The 15,992-nt window shown below is 40.0% G+C and overlaps 1 pseudogene; it reads left to right on the forward strand.

Moving 5' to 3' along the window:
* The first annotated feature begins 9,964 nt into the window (after positions 1-9,964).
* Positions 9,965-13,396, forward strand: LOC125315938 (annotated as a pseudogene).
* The last annotated feature ends 2,596 nt before the right edge of the window (positions 13,397-15,992 follow it).

Genomic DNA, 15,992 nt, shown 5'->3' on the forward strand with positions numbered 1-15,992 from the left:
GAAAAAGAGTTAACATTTGCTCCCCACTTCTCTCTTATCTCTTCTCTCATATTTCAAGTTGGTGTTATGTTTCTGAGTTGATTCCAAAGATCGCCGTTTATTTTTACAATACGTTATCAGCACGAACCGGTTAGAATCTTAGATATCACTCGAGTCATCAATGATGCTGAGCAATTATCTCGAGGAGAACAATGGTATTCTTTGTCTTGTAGACAGTGATACTACACATACTATCCTCCAGCAGAGGAAGTTCTTTGAGGTATTAAAAAAATGCAAAGGGAATATTACCACTATTTCGAGCGATAGTAATATAATTACAGGCTCCGGAAGAGCCCGTGTAATATTACCAATGGGCACATAAATTTTTATTAATGATGCTTTATTTTGCCCACGGTCTAAAAGGAACCTACTTAGCTTTAAAGATATTCGTTCCAATGGGTTTCACGTTGAAACCGAGACCGAATGTGATAAAGAATACTTGTATCTAACTCGGATGAGTGGATACAGAAAACAAATTATGGAAAAGTTACCATCATTCTCCTCCGGGTTATATTATACTTACATAAATGTGAGTAATAAACATGTTGCGATGAACCTGAAGTTCACAAACCCGGATGGTTTTTAATCATGGCATGACCGTTTGGGTCACCCAGGGTCGAATATGATGCGCCGAATATTAACACATTCAGTTGGACATTCATTAACAAATCGTGGGCTCCCTTCACCCACCGATTATGTATGCGATGCGTGCGCTGAGGGTAAATTAATTGCACGGCCGTCTCTTACTAAAGTAAGGGTGGAATCTCCTATATTTTTGCATAGAATTCAAGGAGATATCTGTGGGCCTATCCACCCCGCATGTGGACCTTTCGGGTACTTCATAGTCCCGATTGATGCTTCAACGCGATGGACATACGTTGACCTGTTGTCAACACGTAATATGGCTTTCGCAAAATTACTCACTCAACTAATTAAATTACGTGCACAATTCCCCGATTACCCGATCCGGAAGATCCGGTTAGATAATGCTGGTGAATTTACGTCTAAAGCCTTTGATGACTATTGTATGGCTATTGGGATAGACGTGGAGCATCCTGTACCACATACTCATACACGTAACGACTTAGCAGAATCTTTAATCAAACGCCCGAGAATGATTGCTAGACCATTGCTGTTGAGGGCTAAATTACCCTTTAGTTTATGGGGACATGCGATATTGCACGCTGCATCATTGATTAGAATTCGACCCACTGCATATCATGAATACTCCCCGATTTAACTTGTACGTGGATGTGAACCCGATGTTTCCCATTTGCGAATATTTGGTTGTGCCGTATATGTTTCTATACCACCTCCACAGCGTTCCAAAATGGGGCCTCAACGTCGACTTGGTATTTATGAGGGATATGAATCTCCATCTATTATAAAATACTTGGAGCCCCGGACGGGCGACTTGTTTACTGCCCGGTTCGCTAATTGTATATTTGATGAGGCACATTTCCTGGCATTAGGGGGAGAAAGCCTAAAGCTTAAAGAATGCCGTGAAATTTTTTGGAAGGAAGATCAATTGAATTATCTTGATCCACGTACAAGCATGACTGAGCTTGAAGTTCGGAAGATTATTGACTTGCAACATTTAGCAAGTAAACCGCCGGATGCATTTATTGATCATAAAAGGGGTGACTAAGTCCCATATTCCTGCAGAAAATGCACCACCTAGAGTGGAGATCTCCTTGGGACCAAAAATGTCTGATGAGCCTAGTCAACGCCGGAAGCGTGACGACCCACAGGGGCTAAAGATATAAATCCGCGGAAAAGAAAAAACATTCGGTCACCCAATACGTCTCCCGTAGAGGAAAGCAATCCCGGTGAAATTAGTGCATTTGCCCCAAATAACAATTCCGGGAATACGAAACGGCCAAATCCTATTGATTTGGGAAACAATAAGGATTTGGTTGATGTTAATATAGAGGTTGCAGTAAACTATATGAATACGGGAGTGAGATATGATAGAATTACAACCGTCGTCGACGACTCATTTGCCTCCTTAGTAGCGCTAACTGTCTCAAAAGATAATCTGGATCCGTAACCAAAATCCATTCTTGAATGCCAGAAGCGTTCAGATTGGAATACATGGAAGGAGGCAATTAAGGTAGAACTAGACTCGCTTAATAAATGTTGTGTTTTTGGACCTGTTGTCCGAACACCCAAAGATGTTATCCTTGTTGGATATAAATGGGTGTTTGTGAGAAAATACAACGAAAAGAATGAGGTGGTAAGATATAAAGCGAGACTAGTTGCCCAAGGGTTTTCGCAGAGACCCCGTATAGACTTTGATGTCACTTATTCTCCCGTAATGGATAATATTACGTTCCGTTATTTGAACAGTATGGCAGTAAGTATGAATCTAAATATGCACTTAATGGATGTTGTGACTGCATATTTATATGGGTCACTTGACACCGATATATATATGAAAGTCCCCGAAGGATTTTCAATTCCCCAAATGGGAAAGAATGAAAATCGCAACATGTACTGTATCAAATTGCAAAGATCATTATATGGTCTTAAACAATCGTGTCGTATGTGGTACAATCGGTTAAGTGATTACCTCCTGAAGCGGGGATATGTAAATAATGTAATATATCCTTGTGTGTTCATAAAAAGGTCGTCAAATGACTTTGCCATCATATCCGTATATGTGGATGACCTGAATATAATTGGAACCCCAAAAGAGCTCGAAGAAGCTCGTTCTTGCCTAAAGAAGGAATTTGAAATGAAAGACTTGGGTCAAACCAAGTATTGTCTTGGCCTGCAGATCGAGCACCTCCCGTAAGGAGTTTTATTACACCAGTCTAATTATACAAAAAGGATGTTAGAGACATTTTACATGGATAAATCTCATCCTCTCAGCACACCAATGGTGGTACGTCCACTTAAAGTGGACAAAGACCCAATTAGGCCTAAAGAGGAAAACGAGGATAGGTTAGGACCTAAAGTTCCTTACCTTAGCGCCATAGGAGCACTGTTATATCTTGCAAATTGCACCGGACCTGATATTGCATTTGCAGTAAATGTTCTAGCTAGACACAGTGCCAATCCAACCCGAAGACATTGGAATGGCGTTAGACATATCCTACGTTACCTTCAAGGAACTGTTGATCTTGGTTTACTTTACCAAAAAAACAATGATTTAACATTGGTGGGATATTCAGATGCTGGATATATGTCCGATCCTCATAATGCCAAGTCACGAGCTGGTTATGTGTTTCTCTGTGGAGGTACGGCGGTTTCATGGAAGTCGGTAAAACAAAGTGTAGTTGCTACTTCCTCAAATCATTCTGAGATTATTGCATTATTTGAAAGCGCCAAAAAATGTGTTTGGTTAAGAACTTTGATACACCACATTCAAGATTCATGTGGCTTATTCTCAGTTCATGATGCCCCCACTATACTTTTTGAGGATAATGCGGCTTGTATTGCACAAGTGCGTGATGGATTTGTCAAAAGTGATAGAACTAAACATATTTCACCTAAGTTATTTTATCCACATGAGCTTCAAGAAAAAGGTGAAATAGATATTCATCAAATTCGCTCTAGTGACAATCTCGCAGATTTGTTCACTAAATCCCTACCTACTTCCACATTTGAAAAACTTGTATATGGAATAAGGATGCGTCGACTTAGGCGACTACTTCAATCAGTGGGGGCGAATTAACCATTCTCGAAGGATGGAACCCGGAAGGTTTATGGCTGTACTCTTTTTCCCTTTGTAAGTTTTTTTTTTCTCATAGGGTTTTTACTTGCCAAAGGTTTTTAATGAGGCAGCCTACGTGCAATGACTATTACAATGAGGGGGAGTATTATACACACCGTACTCTTTTTCCCTTCGCCGAGTTTTTTTGTCCCACTGGGTTTTTCTTGGCAAGGTTTTTAATGAGGCAGTTTAAACAGTGTATAATAAAAATGGTGAACATCCAAGGGGGAGTGTTATAAATATATTAATTATAGGTGGATGCTTCACCTTTCACCATTTCCTCTTCCAATGTATGTTACAAATACATTGATATACATTGATGTACATTGATATGGATTGATGTTGTACCTTTCACATTTCATGAGCGGTTTTTCCTCTCTCAATGTAATGTACCATCTAGCCTATAAATAGAGGCTTTTGTAAACTTGTTGAGGCAATGAAAAAGAGTTAACATTTGCTCCCCACTTCTCTCTTATCTCTTCTCTCATATTTCAAGTTGGTGTTATGTTTCTGAGTTGATTCCAAAGATCGCCGTTTACTTTTACAACAAAATGCAACAAGTTTCTGACTTAATTGAAAACAAAAATCAATTTCTAACTGAATTGACACAATTACAATAAATTTGAGACTTTCTTGGTAATTTTTCCCATTTATGACACAAATGCACCAACAATTTCCATGTGGTTTTGTTATTAGATCAATCAGATTGGGAGGGAGAGGAAATTGGCGAGCATGAGGAAATTGGGGACACCATCGACGGCGAGATCCGGTTGGACAGCGACAGAAGGGTGCGAGATATCGCGAGGTCGCGCAGGGTCGGGGCCTTCTTCTTCCGCAACATGAAGTCTTACTCAATCTGCGTTGCTCCCTCGCTTGCGAGTATGTTTGTCTCAACCATGGATTGGCAGCGGCCGCTTCGCCTAAGCCCGACTTGGGACTTTGGAGCCTGCCGGTGGCTGCACGGCGCTGCTGTCACCGTCACAGTCTCCCATTCCCCTTCAGAAGGACGCAGAGTCTCATGAGCTTGCCGGGTGAGGAGGCTGATGAAGGTGACGGAGGTGATGCAGAGTGAAGAAGATAGAGGCGTGAGGCTGGAAAAAGAAAAAGAAAAAGAAAAAGAGAAAAGAGAAAACATTGAGACCGAGAGAAAAAGAAAGAAAGAAAGAGATAAAGAAAGAAAGAAATGATTTTGGTCAAGAATATTGTCACGTGAGTCGCATGTGCTCGCCACCGGTGAAGATTTGGCCGGTCGGTAAGCAAAGAATAGGATCAGCCAAAGGGACTCAAAGCAAAAAGGAAGCATATGCAAGAATTTATTTAACACGAACTTTAGCCCTTTAATCTATAATAAAAATGGCAACGGGGAGGTATGCCCGACCCGCCGCTCGGGTTCGTCTTTCGTCCGATGAACGAGTTGGGTGGGGAGTTGGGCATATCGAATGCCTGATTGCTTTCGACATTGCCTTTAGATCGCCAGAGACCTTCTTCATTAACACTGTCTAATTTCCTTTTGCTAATTCTGATTGTCTTCAACATGTTAATTTGTTCGCTCCATGCAACGGTGTCACTGTACATCAGATATAACAGTCTTGTGTTTCCCGCTGAATTAGGACTAACATTCTTTCCCAAGTTAAGCTCAAACTCTCCTTTCTTTTAACTGCTTTGCTTCTGTACCCCGCTGGTCGACGGTTGCTCATCTTTAGTTTGCACGAGATCGCCCCACAAGCCGCGATATACGTCCGATTCCCAGGGAGATCCATTTCCTTCCGGTCCAACCATGCTTGTAGAGTTCTGAGGACAGATCAGCCAATTGTCTAAACACGCGCCTTGATCACCAGTTCGCGAGATTGTAGAGTTGTCGAGGAAAGATTGGGCGGCGGACTGGTTAGGCAATGCAGCATTCTTTCAAGGACCGGATTGTGTTATTCACTTAAGTTCACCTACGGGGCTCCAACTTCTGGTTTTTAGGAGACAAAATTGGGTGTTGGAAGGCTGAGAGTTGTACATTAGATGTAGCCTGTGTTCGTCTTTGTTCACTCCAGGAACCCAGTATCTTTCTCTCATAGCTGCCTCTGCCGTAACTACCATGTCCCAACCCTGCTGCCATGGCGCAATTGTCATCCGCCGCTGTCCCCGAGCTCAATCCTGCAGCACTTACTGCCAGCGTCTGCCAGGCAGCTCCTCCCTCTGTCTCCCTCTCTCAGAGAGACATTTTTGAGAGATAAACTCTAATTTGTTCGTTGATTCATTTTTTCGAGTATTTCCCGTGTAATTGGGGCACGGGAAATCCTTAAGCGATTGAATGGTTCGAACATCTATAATCTTTTGTTTGTTAAAGCGAGACATCTCGTTGATCTCTCTCCATAGAATTGGTATGTCCAGCCGAAGTACCATGCAAATCTGTGACGTCACGATGGTGGACAAGAGAATGTTCCAGGCCTTTGCGATTTGCAGCACCATCGTGATGTTCTTCTGTTCGATGATCGTGGTGGTCAACCTCATCTGGGCACAGCAAAACAACGTCTACATGGCAATATCTGCATACCAGCACACAATACTGCCGCTAACAACTACACTCCCGGCGATGTCTGCGGCTTTCTTAACTGGTGTCACCTTGACTGTTGGCAAACTCCCTTGGCTTGCTAACAGCATATCTTATCTGGGACTCGTTTTCCTCATGATGTCGGGTGCTAAATTGTTAGAAGACCCTCTAGTCTTTCGGAGCCACAGTTGTCCTATCCGTGGTCTGATATACTGGCTTGTTCTCGCTTACTTTCATCTATTGAAAGTTGAAACATACCTTTTGGATGACTCGGGAGACGGCGGAAGGGTGAGCAGGACCTCTGCTAGTCCTCCTTCGGATGGTGGTGGTGAATCGAAGGATTGACGACACAACGAACGCGAGGGCGCTCCACATCCTCCCGATCTCTAGTTTAATTTGATCATTTGATATTATTATTGATTTGTAGAATTAAATATATTTTTGCCTTGGTGTATTTGGCTACAAGCTAAGGTTGCTTTCCTATTACGTTAGATCTATGGTAATTGTCAAGGTATTTAAATGAAACCACGTCTTCTTCTAACAGTTTAATTTTTTAAAGCAGTTAGATATAGTTTCATAAAACGTCACATGGTATCAAAGTGGTAGGTTATGAATTCGAACCTTTCCTAGCCCTATTTGCATTGTATGTTACATTTCACACTTTTGTCTTAGGGCAAAATCCAGCCTACCTGTGAGAAAGAGTATTGATGTACTCCTTGTATTAAATTAGCTCTCATTTAACGGTTTAAGTTTTTAAAATATTTCGCTATAGTTCCACGAAAAATTTCACTGTAATACACTGTTTGAATTAAATGAATTTGTATTGAACTTTGATATGTGATAACAATCTAAATGAAGGGTGATCCTAGTAACTATCGAAAAGCCAGTGGAACATACAAGTAGCTGGTTTTAAATTACCCTCGAGTTGTGTTACACCAAAGTAAAATTTTACTGGTTAATATTAAACGGTACGATGGCTGTGGAGCAACCAAAAAAGTCACACACATTCGTACCTCCATATTTACCAAAGCTAGCTCCAAAGGGACTAATTGAATCTTCTTTGCTTGTATGGTAGGCAACCGTGATCCTTTGGCGACAGGTTCAAGCAAAGCAAGAAAGGAACTATGTGCGAGGATATATTGAACAAGAAGTTTAGGCCTTTAATGTAATATAAAATGGCCGCTTGGGTTCGTCTTTCGTGGGATAAACCAGTTGTCTTCTTCTGATATTGTCTTTAGATCGTTTAAAGAAGCAAGTTTTCGTATTGGAAGGTATGTCATTTCCGACATTATTAATATTTCCTTTCCTTTTTATTTTGTTAATTGTCTAACATTCTAATTGTCTTCAATCTTGATGCTCGATCACACACTTTTGATATATAATTTCTTAGCTAGGTTCACTCTATTCAATGGTGTTATCAGTATATCAATAACATATTGGATGATGCTAGCATGAAGATAGTGGATGGTGATTTGCCAGCCACAAACTTGTGGCTGGCAAATAACAATAAACAAAAAAGAAATTGTGAAAAAAATTTATGGCAAGCATAACACAATCAGGAGTGTGTGACCGTCAGGCAAGACTTTTCCTAACATATTCTTGTTTCCTACTACATTAGGACTATCTTTCTTTCTCTCTCAAGTTAGCTTGAAGTGTCTTTTCTTTCCACTCCTATTTTGTCTCCGCACTCCACTGGTCGATGGTGGTAATTTTAGTTTGCACTTTGCATGACATTGCCCATGGCCGGAGCGACCAATCTCCGGCCTAGTGGTGGCAACACTAGTGACCACGGTAATTTTCACCGCCGGCTTCGCCATTCCTAGCTCGAATTTGAACCCGCAAACGAAACCCAACACGTACGTCCTATCATATGATAAATTAAATAAGTCCTCGTTGGAGTTTTGGTTGACCAAACATATTGAAGTAACTATAAATCCCTGCTAGAGTCTGATTTCTAGTTTGAGTCGACTAAAAATGAGATTTCTTTAGTTTGGCAACATATATCATATATAAAAGCGGCGGTTTTTGCTTCTTGCATGTTAGAGCAAACAAGAGAAGGGTCAAGTGTATTCTTTATGTGAGTTGTTCTTAGTAAAAAAAAATTTTATGAGAAATTCTGAGATAATATTTGTGCATGACCTGTAAAGCGTGCTAGTAACTCAATTATCTTTTAATGAATCTAGTTTGGATGGCCTCCGCACTAAACTATAGGCCGTCGTGTAAATGTGGTAATTGTGAATTATTGGGTGTTGAAATGTCATCATCGTAAGTACTACTGTTTTTCACCAAGATCATATTTTCTCAATTAGTCCAATTCTAAAGACATTTGAAGACAGGCCCAAATATGCAATTAAGAGGGAGGTGACAATTTTTGCAAGAAAATACATACTAAGTTTGTAGAATCAATCCCAATAAAAGTTTGTGCTTCTGCTTCAACGTAAATTAGCTTCTATAAATTATGGAAATTGAAAAGTTAAGAGAACGATAAAGTTTACTGCGTGCAACCACTTCTCTCAGATGAATTTATTGTTCTTGTTAACTCTCATGGATAACACTAAAATGGATATTGCAAGCTTACAAAAGAGACGAACTCAAAAACATCTCAACGATGTTTAAGTCCACTTGCAGTTGTTATTTCCATCTAATCCTCAGTAAAAGAATCTCGACCAAATATCTTGAGAAACATGTGCACGACCTTGCTTCGATCTGGGGTGTTAATCAAAACTTTCTTTTAGAACAGGTTTTGATCACATCATTTCGACAATCTCCAGAGAATTAGTCCAGAAATTTGGTATAAATAGACTGTGAATATCGCATTTTATTGCTACGATATACAGAACAAAAGGATCTAACTTATGAATACACTCAGATTGTTGCATGTTCTGACATAGATGATATTATTTTCGATATCTAACCGTGAACTTTTACATCACGTTACAACGGTCTATAACGTGCATTTGCATTGCCAAATCCAACAGCCTTTTTGGATAACTTTTGGACTATCTATGTCAATTTCATAATTATGTCGTGATTCAATTACATCATGCCCAATAGCTATGACTAGAACTATCGTGCGATTTTGGTTTTCGCACATTTATTTGAATCTAAGTTACCCTTATTGCGCATGATTTAAACTTCAATAATATTCTCGTGTGACATTTTTGGCTTTGTCAATTATGTAGCTATAATTATGTTGTAAAGTAACTCAATCACATGGAAAATGTTTGGATCAATATTCGACACGAGTAGAAGTTGTGGACCGAAACCACTTAACATTAGATTGGATGAGCAGAATCTAAATTTCAAGAGATCGATAATATAACTGCAATTGATATCAAACTCGAGGGCCATGAATACATTCTCCCCGAGTTAAGAATGATCTTCAGTTTCTGGTTGCCCCCACTTTAGAAAATCTCCGAGCTGCACCACTAGTTTGCAAGATTCTAGAGTTGTTGAGGGGAAAACATGTGCCGGCTGATTAGCCAATGCAGCATTCTTTCAAGGACCGGGTTTTGTAATCCACTTGAGTTCACCTATGAGGCTGGAATTTCTTTCTTTAGGATATAAACTTGGTAATTGAGCGGTTCAAGTACTCACAATTTTCTGTTCTGACGCTCTATAAAATTTGTTAGGACAAGATATTAACTATTACAAAACCTTAAAAAAGTGCATTATGTAATATTTAAAAAGATATAACGTCTTCTTACACAACCCTTGTTCCCTTGCAATAACTAAATTACTTGCACAGCTTGGGCTCGATGGACGTGAAGCTACCTATACGGGAGGAGGACGTTGGCACGAGCAACCCGATCAAGGAGGAGGTGGAGAAGGATGAAATGGATTCTTTGAAGGAAGAAGATATCTGGAGGAACCGACGGGAGAGAATGAATAATGCTCTGGTGGCTGCAAGAATCGCCACACAACAACAACCAGAAACTTTGTACGCAGTTGCGAGCAGCCTGGCGGATGTTATCGAAGGCGCCGATGTGGAAGAGTTCATTTCTGTGATCGAAAGGCTAGCTGATCAAACAGATCTGTCCGCCGCTCTCAATTTCCAGGGGCTACCGAGGGGTTCACTACTCCACGTTGCAGCCGGGACGGGCAAGGACGACATCCTAAGGCTCCTGGTTGATTATGTAAGTGACCATCTCATAGCAGCCTCAAATAATTGGGGAGATACCCCTCTCCACGTGGCTGCTAAGGCCGGGGGATCTGGAGCTGCCGCAAAGTTGATTCACCGGGCAAGAGACCTCCCCAACATGGAGGGCAAGAACCTGATCCTGAGGAAGAGTAACAAACATGGAAACAGCGCTTTACATGAGGCTGTGCTTAATAGTCATGCCGACATGGTGCGCTTTTTGTTGAGGGAAGATCCGGAGCTTGTGTATTTGAAGAACGCGGCACAGAAATCTCCCCTGTACCTTGCCACCGACATTGAGAACCCCACGATACACGAGGTTTTATTTACGCCCTCGCTTGAACCATCCAAGATACAAGGCTTGCCACCTGTTCATGGTGCCGTTGGGCGTCATAACTATGGTACGTACCTAAATATGCTTACGGGAGATATCTCTGTCTAGATTCATATGTGCAACAACATTTTGTGCTTACTCAAACCCCCTACATGTTTTCACTTGAATTCCAAATCTCGCCTGCTTATTAAAGTAGTTAGATATCCATCGGGTACTCGCAACGAACCAGGTAATTCATTTGGTAAAGAAATTTTCTCACATTAGCACATGACATATCAGCTTAAGTTTACAAACAGAACCAATATACTAAAAATCTTGTACAGTCAATCTTCGAGTAGAAAAATTACAAGCAATCATAAAAATCTAGAATGTAACAATGATAAAAGGGGAAAGATGCAACCTTACCAAAAAAAAAAAGAAGGAGAAAGATGCATTTGAAGTGATGGTTGTTGATGTAATTTTAGATTGCAATTAATCTTGTTTGAGAGCTCACAATCTCTACTTTTGTTATAGAGCAACCTTACTTTGGTAAATTATTTATCGTTTCCCAGGTTTCGGATGTACTTGTTAGCTTAATCTCAAAACCATCTCAAGTCCCGGAAGAGCTAGAATATGAATACTTCGTAATTAAATCACCTAAGAAATATCATGGAAATATGAGCATTTACTAATTAATTAACTATTCCGTTCCGACATCGGATTTCATAAATAGTAAAAACCTTAAACACATCCCTTACTCAATAGGACTTTTAGCATTCGACCCCAAAACTATCCCACTTCCCCAATAGAAATGGGCATAGGGAGGGGTGGGGCGGAGCTTTGCCTAGCCAATCCATTGCACCCCCACCTTCATGAAATGGAAATGCCCTGTAACTTGCCGTTAAGTTTTATGATGCGGTCCTAACTTGGAGCTCCTGATCCCAGGATTAGTCGACAAGATACTCGAAAAGAACATGAAAGTATTTGCAATGACTGACTCCGGAGGTGGTAATGTATTCCATTTAGCTGCTTACTACGACCGGCGTCCAGTATTCAATCTCTTACGTCCAGAAACTGAATATTTGGCCCGAGTACCGGACATGAATGGGGATCTTCCAATTCATATCGCGAGCAAGACGGGTCATGTTGAACTGATCAAGAAGCTACATCCGGTATCACATTTGGTAAACAAGCGAGGACAAACCATTCTTCACATCGCAGCAAAATACGGGAGAGATTCAGTAGTGAGATATATACTCAAACATCCAGATCTGGGAAAGCTGATAAATGAAGGAGATCTGGATGGAAACACAGCTTTGCACTTGGCAGCGAAGTATTCACAACCAGTCACTTTGATTCCTCTTATGCTGGATAGAAGAATTAAGCCCTCACTTCTCAACCACGCAAGCTCTACTGCTTTTCAAATTGCCGAAGTTCGCTTTACAAGGAAGCCAACGTTTCGGGAGGTAGGTAAAATGAACAGTAACTATTTTAAGTATCAGCTTACTGGAAGTTTCATAGAATAACATTACAATTAAGAGCAGATCTCGAATGCAAATCATTATGTCTCCCAGTCGACAAGATTGTTGAAGCATTGATCGATTTTTTAGAGTAGCCGAGACTCCCTATGATTAATGTTCTGCAAATACTCAGTTTAGTCTTAACGAGGTAATTAAATTTTGTGGCCTTGAATATGTCCCCGGTTAAGAGAAAAGGAAAATATCTGTAAAAGTTAGTCCTGCAACATCTTCAGAAGTAAACGTTTCCCTTTAAATGAGTCATCCGGAGTGCATTCCCCTTGTCCATATTGTAACAATTTCTTCTTTCTTGACTTTATGTATGCTTCCAATCTCAGTTTTTGGCAATTGTAGTGTTGCAATCCGCGTCAGATGAAAGCCTGGACTCAGTCGTGCTTAGGCCGGAAGCTCGAGATAAATTGGCTTTAATAGCAGTCTCGCACAAAGAAATACCAAAGGTGGATGACGCCACGAGGGATTTGATCAATACCCGTCTGGTGGTGGCAGCACTTGTGGCTACTGTGACTTTTGCAGCTGGTTTCCAAGTCCCTGGAGGATTTAGAGGCTCAGACACGGCGTCCAAAGATGACTGGGGCATGGCTACGATGTTGGACAAGGGATTGTTCCAGGCCTTCGCGATTTGCAACACCACCGCCATGTTCTGCTCAATGATTGCGGCCATTGCCCTCATGAATGCACAGCAAAAGGACATCTCTGTGGCGTCTGCCGGATTCGTCTACGCATCAGTGCTGCTAATAGTTGCACTCCCAGCGATGTCGGCCGCTTTCTTAACTGGGGTCACCCTGACCGTTGGCAAACTCCCTTGGCTTGCTGAATTCATATTTTATTTGGGACTCATTTTCCTCCTCATCATCGCAGTCTCTGCATTGCTTCCGCTCACTCCATTTGGACTCCTTGGTAGCCACCGTCGTCCGATCCTTCGTCTGAGATGCTGGCTTGTTCTCGGTCACTTGATTTTGTCCGGGCTTTCAACATACATTTTGGATGATCCGGAAGAAGACGGGACGGCGAGCGGGACCTCCGGCCTCCGGATGGTCCTGGTGAATCGAAGACTGATGACTCGGCGAGGGCGAAATGTGGGGACGCACCACTTCCTCCCAATCATTAGTTTCAGTTAATAAATATCCATGATTTGCATAAATAAATGTATATTTACCTTTGTGTGTTTGGGTCCTTCCACGGCCTCTCTTACCTATTGCATTAGCATTATGGTTATTGCTGAAGTATTGAAAGAAATCACCATTGTCTTTTTCTAATAGTTCAAATTTTTTATGACAGGTGATGTGATCTTATAGAATTTCACCTAGTATCAAAACAGTTTATTGTGAGTTCAAACCCTTCAAGATTCTAATTGCCTCATCTCGTAAAATCATACGTATCTTATATTATGTTGTTGATAAGCCACTTCATTTGGCAGAATTTATTTTTCTTTATCAAAACGGTTTTTTTCCCTATGAAATTAGTTTACTTTATTAAACTAAGTTAGAAAGAAATAAGTCTGATGAAGAAATCAGTTGTCTTTCTTCATCAAATTGTTCGTAAACAATTAATTTCCTTTACAAAATTAGTTCATTTTATTTTTATCCACTCGTAAAAGTCGTGCGAGCATATCTTTTTCTCTAATGTTATAATTTAGCATTAATCTTTCATTGTAATCAAATCAATGTATACGTTAACCATTGCGCTTCTTCTCGCCCTATAAAATATGGAAAATAAATACTCGATGCAAATGAAAATACTTAGATGCTACATCAAATGTATTGAAATAGTTAAATTATCTTAAGTCTTGATGATATGCGATAAAATTTCAACGAAAATGAAAATTTTTATTTATTAAAGGAAAACAATGATTTTTGAAACTCTCCTTAGCTAAAAGTATGTCGCATAAATAGTTATAGTTCGATCTGCGGTATGGCATGCCGCGAGTCCGTTTTAGCATAAGCAACACTATAACACTATAAAACCCTACCATTTCAAAACCGTATCTCGTTGAAATATCACGAAATGCTCAGATTTTTATTCTTCCTAAGATTCCTCGAGGTCCACTAGAATATTTATGTTTAACAGATATACATGATGAAATCAGAATTTGGCTGTGTTATAAAAATAGTGACACGTGTAATGCAACGTGGCCTGGATGCTTTGTAGATGTGCACATTGGGGCCAAATATTTGGGCCTTCGTCCCCACAGCACAGGGAGATTTGGGCCCACATAATATTTGTGTGGCCCTTTTTGATTCACTCATAATTATTAATCACCGCATACAAAACTTCCTATAATATTACAAAATACGAGACAATTATATAATGAATTAACTAAATCCTGTTGGGCGTGACAATGACGTAATATTCTAGGAACATGCAAATGTTCTCTTTGTTATTTTGTCCTATCTCCTAAATTATGATATATTGATGGACCTATCTCTTTCACCCTTGTGATGAATATAATTTATTGTACAATTGATGAATTAAGATCTAGCATTATTATGATAACATGCGTGAGTGTGGTTTCGGTCTAATAGATCAAATTAAGTTACTATGTCATCTCGGACAGACAAGTTTTGCTCGTCCACTCTTCATAGATAAAAATTCGTTTAAAGGTCCAATGTATGATGATATTCAATACTTGAAACCGCAAAGTTCACTAAAAAATGGCTTAAGTATTCAGATTTTAGAAGAACTGCGGGGAGCATTATCAGTAGGAACCAGTCAAATGGGGCTCTCTATAATGTTATCTACTTTGCTAAAGCCGTGATTAATGAATGAATTGGCCATAACTGAAATTTCCTAGCGCATCTATTGACGAGATAATCCTCAGAACTTGTCGTTGAATCAAGCACCCCAGACCAAAACGGAATTGATTTCCACAATCTTTTGGACCGAAGAGGTGAAAAAGCTCGCTCGAGAGCTGATTGCGACATGGATAAACTTTGGGTTAGACAATTTTGGGTCTGATCATAAGAACTGGAAAAGGATTTGACCTCTCCCGCACGTGCCAGGTCTTTTTCGCACGTGCACGCGAACCCTGGCCTATGTCTCAGCCTCTCAGGTCTCACTCTACTCTTCTTCAGAATGATGAACCAAGAGTTTCATTCTTTAATTTCCACATTCCATCTCCACATTGATCCCATCTTCATCGCTGAAAAGGAAAAAAAAAAAAAAATTCAGTCAACATTCAATTTGATCCCTTAAAACGAAATCGACTGTTACCGTATCAACCGGAAGCATGTACACCTGGAAGGCCTTTTGAATGGAGTTGATATCACGTGAGATCGACCGTACTTACTAACGTCTTTGTTTCGCGAATAAAGTGTAATTCTATTGTCACAGTTTTGTTAATTCACCTCTTTGATCCCAGATTAATGTCAACATCGCCTTTAAAAAAATCAAAACACGACAACCTCCTTTGTTAATTGACATATGAAAAAGGTCGATTAAAAAATATAGCATCTAAGGGTACGTTTGTTTTGCGGAAAACTTCATGCCAAATGAAAACACTTTCTAGGAAATCACTTCTTAGCAAAATGATTAGTTTTCCCCTATTTGGTGAAATGTGAGCAAAAACGTTTTCCCGTGTTTAAATCTCATTTGAAAAATGATTTTCATTTTGATGACTTTGCAACAACAAAAAAATGAATTTCTAAATACTTTTTATTTTATTTCTAATTTTTAAATGTTAACTTTTCAATTTATTTTTATTTTAT

The sequence above is a fragment of the Rhodamnia argentea genome, chromosome 7 (assembly GCF_020921035.1).
Source record: "Rhodamnia argentea isolate NSW1041297 chromosome 7, ASM2092103v1, whole genome shotgun sequence".
In the NCBI taxonomy this organism is placed as follows: Eukaryota; Viridiplantae; Streptophyta; class Magnoliopsida; order Myrtales; family Myrtaceae; genus Rhodamnia; species Rhodamnia argentea.